At 40.7% G+C, this 5,514-nt stretch overlaps 1 protein-coding gene across 1 annotated transcript in view; it reads right to left on the reverse strand.

The window, feature by feature from the left end:
- eomesa (eomesodermin homolog a) overlaps positions 1 to 269 on the reverse strand; it is a 4,794-nt gene extending 4,525 nt beyond the window's left edge. The window contains exon 1 of the mRNA XM_032535978.1: positions 188 to 269. The gene's annotated coding sequence lies outside the window, so the exon portion shown is untranslated. The remainder of the gene's footprint in view (positions 1 to 187) is intronic.
- Between the last annotated feature and the right edge of the window lie 5,245 nt (positions 270 to 5,514).

Raw genomic sequence — 5,514 nt, forward strand, 5'->3', positions numbered from 1 at the left:
GGCTACAATGACAAGTGGTACTTCTTTCCATTTTACTCAAAGGCCGAAATGAACTAAATGAATCGCACTTCACCAGTCCTGCATTCCCTAGCGCGCACGCACAATCACCTCTAAACTTTCAGCTTTCGGCTGCAAGTCATCACATTCATCATAATACACAAGATATGGCTCGTCAGATTACCTCCACTCCCTCACCTAAGAAGACTTATCCTCGATGAACAGCAGCAGACCCCGAGAAATGTCCCCCCCCTGCAAACATTCGTAAAAAAAAAAAAATCACATGTGCACCTTATTTCCTATAATTGGCCTCCGTCGCCTCTTCTACTTCCCTGTCTTCAGTCTTGGCTCCAATAAATCTATCCACCGTCAAAACTGACTGAAAAGGAATATCTGATATTAAGAAAATAGGCTTTTGAAAATATGTAATCTAGGCTACAGTACATATTTTATTGGTCTCTGCTTAAGGAAAAAAAATCGAGTATTGCAGACAAGCTTTCCTTCTCCTTTTCTCTGGGCATAAATAGGCTGCTTTTTTGTTGCTGGGGCTTTATTTCCATTTAAAAACTGTCAAAAATTAAAAAGAAATAACGCCTTGATTTTCTTTTTTCTTAATGTTTTTGGAGTTTGTGTTTTTTAATCCAACCGTTTCATTATTGTTAAATTGGTCACTAATTGACCCGGAACCAATTCTTTTCTTTTTTTTTTTTTTTTTTTTTACAAATGACCATATTAGTGATAACATTAAAAGTAGTAAGTTATTAGATATTCGGGAAAACAGTATCGATAACCCTAATTTAATTTACGTTATGCTAACAAATATTACACCCTTCAAAATAGGTTCACTAGATTTGGAATATTTGAATGCAATTTTATAATAATAGGCTACATAATGGGGATGAGCTTTCTTAAAGCAGACAAAAAAACTTATTTTATTGTTTTTGCATTTAAAGAAACGGAGGGGTTGAAAAACGTAAACTACCGTGTTTAAGTGGGGCAGTTCTCCATTTCAATTAAGTCACTGAAATTCCAATAGAGAAAGGACGCAACGCTGCACAAGTCTGAATGCATACCGAAGAAGCGATGAAAATAACAATCAAAAGAACATCATTATAGTTGTTGGGTAATAGTCTAATTAAAAAAATAAATGAATGGAAATAAAACATTACTGAACATAAAGTCATTTAGAATTGTCCATATGTCTGTCCGACTGTACACACACACACACACACACACACACACACACACCACACACACACACACACACACAACACACACACACACACCACACTCAAGGAGCGACTGAAAAAAATTGAAAGCTCCCGAAACCAGAACTAATCAAAGAAACATGTTGCACTACAAACGTCGCTCATACGGCCCCCAGAGCCAATAATAAAGGGGTTTGTCAGCAGTGACACGGGGACAGCGCTCTCTAGTGACCGACCAGGATAACTGGGTAACTTTCCCATTTTTGTTTAAATATTAATGTAAGTCAACACTGTAAGAATGCTGCATGCAGGCCGTCAACTCTCACTTTTTCCACTTGTATATCACTTTACATCATCTTCATCTGCCGTGAAGCTTGTGCCTGTGCTTGCGTGTGTGTGCGTGTGTGTGTGTGTGTGTGTTTGGGCAGTTTGTGCAATGTGTGAGTCTTAAAGTAAGCTGGAGGGAGTGAGATGAATTTGGGGAAAATGGGGATACAGATCTGTGAAAAGCTGAGGGAGAATCTCGGCTGGAGGCAGATTGGCTGGTGTCATAAATGGGACAGTAGAGCTGGCTATTGGGCCATCAGGGGACCAGAGCTACATGCATACAGCACACAATCTGTCAATCAAAACCAAGACCCTTCCCAGACTGCTGCACGGAGACGGGAACGCCAAACATTTGAAAATAGAGATCAAGCATTTTTCAAATGACTCAAAAGCAATTCTATTATTTATTTTGACCTGTGTCTCAATAGAGAGTCTCACTTATCTGCAGCATAACCAAATTCTGATTTACACCAAATCGTATCCTTTCTGCTCTCTGTAACAGACGCAGAATTCCACAGGGAAGATAGTAACATGATTCCACCGCAGCCTCTTTGGTGGTTTTGTGAAGTAGGGTTACTCTAATTCCATTTTTGCAAAATCAGAAAGGACTACGGTAGTGAATGTCCATTTTTTATAAATCCCAAAGGTTCTGAGTGAATTTGCTTGGATGCAAAAGGATGTCTATCTGCTCATGTCCCCCACCCTCTCTCTCTCTCTCTCTCTCTCTCTCTCTCTCCTCTCTCTCATACACACAAACAAACAGCAGAGGTGCTGCTCTCTTGACTCAGTGTTGCTACAGGCTGTCATTAGTTAGTTAGAGGGTAAATCTATAGTTCAAAGGAAGCTGCATATGTATTAGAACCAAAGTTGAGCATTTCACACCCGAGCTGTCAACACCTCATTAGTGCAATCCTGCTATATAGCTTTTCTTATTTAATGGGCCCTTGTATGATCAGCAAATTACTGATAAATGGTGTTAAGGGAAAGTATTGTTTTTGAGGAACATTTGGCTTTCACTCCACCTGCACAGGCCTAGCCTCTGTGATCCTTTACAATCTCATTAAGATACAAGTCAAGTGAAATGTTCATTGCATGACTTATTTCACAACTTTACGGCTACGTTTCACAGATGATTACAAGCCCATTGAGTGAAAATCTTGGTAAAAACAAACTCAATGCTGTTGTTTTAATGGCCTTAGTCTAAAGTAAGTTGGTTTTTCAAAATGACCCCAAAGACTCAGTTGCCATTTAAAAGCTAGAAAACAAGATAAATGTGATTTACAAGCCACCTATAAATAAACTAATTCCAAATGAGGTGGATGTTTAGGTTCCACTCATAAAGGAGCTCCCACTTGTGACCTGTCAGCATGTTTCTTGACCACCTATAAAAGTCCAAGTGTGTCTGAGATGACCCTCCTTGGCCCCAGGCCAGGGCCCGCGCGACAGGGGAAGGGAAGTTTTACCATATTGTTGTCAGAATAGATCATCAACAGAGCACATGAAAGGAATACATTCCAGGTTTTATGGGCCAAGGTGCTTGCTGAAGCCTTTGCTCGGGAGTGAATTCATGTACCCCATTGCAAGGATTAATAACGCAAGTCTCATTAGAGATCCTCGCCACCGAGACCCCTGGAGGGAGGGGTGCTGGGAAAAGAACCGAGTGCAATGTGCACGATGCCAGCGCTGCGCTCCTCCGCAAATCATCATCCTCGAGAGCATTTTTATTGGAAAGAATTTATTTCACAAGTTTATCAAAGATGTCCCTCAGTATATTTTCCAGTGTGTGGGGGATTGCTAACATTTAATCAAAGCAGTAGCCTTTACACAAGGAAAGCTTATGTTACAGACATGCTGCTGTCTTCAAAGATACGAAGGTGACAGCTTTCATGAATTTCCATTTGGGTACATATTGCTTTCATCAATAACTCTTTCTTATTTCCTTGTCTCCGGCATTTTCATCATGATTTAAACAGCACACGGTTTTCCCTCTTGCCTGAACAAAAGGTATTTGTGTAAAATATGAGCTCCACATTTTTGTTATAATGTATTTTTTTTAACCTATACTCAAAGAAGAGTAGAATATGTAAAGCATATTCATGTTTGATTTAATGTAGGCTATTTCCGATGTCATTCTAGCAGAGCAAATTATCATGAAATGGGAATCTTCCCCATCTGCAACCAGTCAGTGAGTGAGACCTGCGGGAATTCTCTCTATATATGCAGCACGTTTGAATTCCTCAAAATACATTAAAGTATGCCAGATTGCATAAAACCATCGGATGCTACTTTGCGTCATATCAACAGATAAGTCTCAATGTCAGCGTGTTGCTGCATGCATGCATGTGTGTATGTGTTTGTTTGCCTGTTTTGTGTGTCTGGCCCGTGGAAGGAGCGGCGGATTGTTGTAGAAATGTATCTAGGGATATGTACGCCCAATGCTTTTGTGATGCACAGATTTTCAGGGTGGCAATGATAATCCACTGTGTTAAGACAAATCTTAGAAAAATAAGGTGTACTGACTGAATTCAGGGAAATAGGATTGAAGCTGCACTCACTGTAGGCCTATTTGATTCCCCAAGGCATGATAACATGATTTTTGGATTACTGCATTATAGAAAGTGTCACCTAGAGCCTGTGGGGACAGCAGCAGCTACACAGTATAGAAGCAAGGGGAGTTTCATGTATCTGCACTTCTTATTTGACTTTTTATCCTCTCGTAAATACATTATCTCCAGGTACTTGTAATACAGTTTTAAAGTCCCAGAGTCTAGTTATGTATTCCAGATGTTTTAGAAAATGGAAAAAGTAACTGCACATAATCTCTGTTTAATCTTTCATTTTTGGAATTTTAAAAACAATACACCAAAAAAAAGTCATTACCTACAGCAGGGTGCTACTTCAGATTTCTTTTCTTTGAATTGGGTAAGCAGATCACTGAACCAATTTTGACACATCCACCCTTTTACTTTTCCTCACTGTGTCGTCATGAGCGGAACACAAAGCTGACGACGCCAAAAGTGGATGGTAATCCGATGGCCCGAGTCTCACCCTCATCCCCATTTTAGCATCAACCTTTGTTGACCCACTTCTCCCGGCCTATCCTCCTGAAACACCAGAGGAATTGACATAAGGGACCAAAGCAAAATAGCAGGTGCTAAAAGTTTGACAGTGTAGACTGGATATATGTGTTCCCTGGAACGTGAGGTGTAAGGGAGGGTGGCAGAGTTGTATCGACTCGGCATTAAGCCTCCAAGATAACATGCCCTCTCTAACAGGCATACTCTCTTGGCCGAGGAGAGGTGGAGCGAGCTGCGGTGGGGAGGGGGAGACACGGTCCCACACTTGAAGTTGTCAACCAACCAAGACACAGCAACCTAACCCTGTTCACCCCTGGTTCTCCATCCTTTCCCACAGCACTATTACTGCCAAACAAGCCGGGCTTTTATCACATTGCTAACCCTGACTCAGAAACTGCATTTCAGAAAGATCTTTTATTTGTTTTCTCCCCTTGCCTATCTTTCTTTCTTTTCTTTTTTTTAATTTTTTCAGACAGGGATAACAAACAGATTTACACCACAGGAGTATTCTACTGCTGCTCCTGCCTCAATGTGGTTAAATCAGTGAGTCAGAAGTGAGAATGTAGAGTTTTAACACTTCTCTCTCCTGGTATGAAAGCTTCTAGAGCGACACAGAGGAAAGCCCTAACTGACTTACTGTCTACCAGCCAGAGGCATATGCTAGTGGGAGGGAGGTTATGTAGACATGATTAATGGTTTAAGGTTGACCCCCCCAGTGAAACAGTGATGTTGGCTCTGCATCTTCAGTCTCCTCTGGGGAGAAGGGACTACATTCATAGTGCTAGAAGACCCTCAGATGCTCCACTCTTTCAAACAAAAAAACATCATCATAGCCCCCTTTAAAGCCTCATTTATCTGAATGCTGGACACATTTAAGTCAAAATTATTACTATTGTTATTATTAT

This window comes from Etheostoma spectabile, chromosome 14 (genome assembly GCF_008692095.1).
Source record: "Etheostoma spectabile isolate EspeVRDwgs_2016 chromosome 14, UIUC_Espe_1.0, whole genome shotgun sequence".
Taxonomy (NCBI): Eukaryota; Metazoa; Chordata; class Actinopteri; order Perciformes; family Percidae; genus Etheostoma; species Etheostoma spectabile.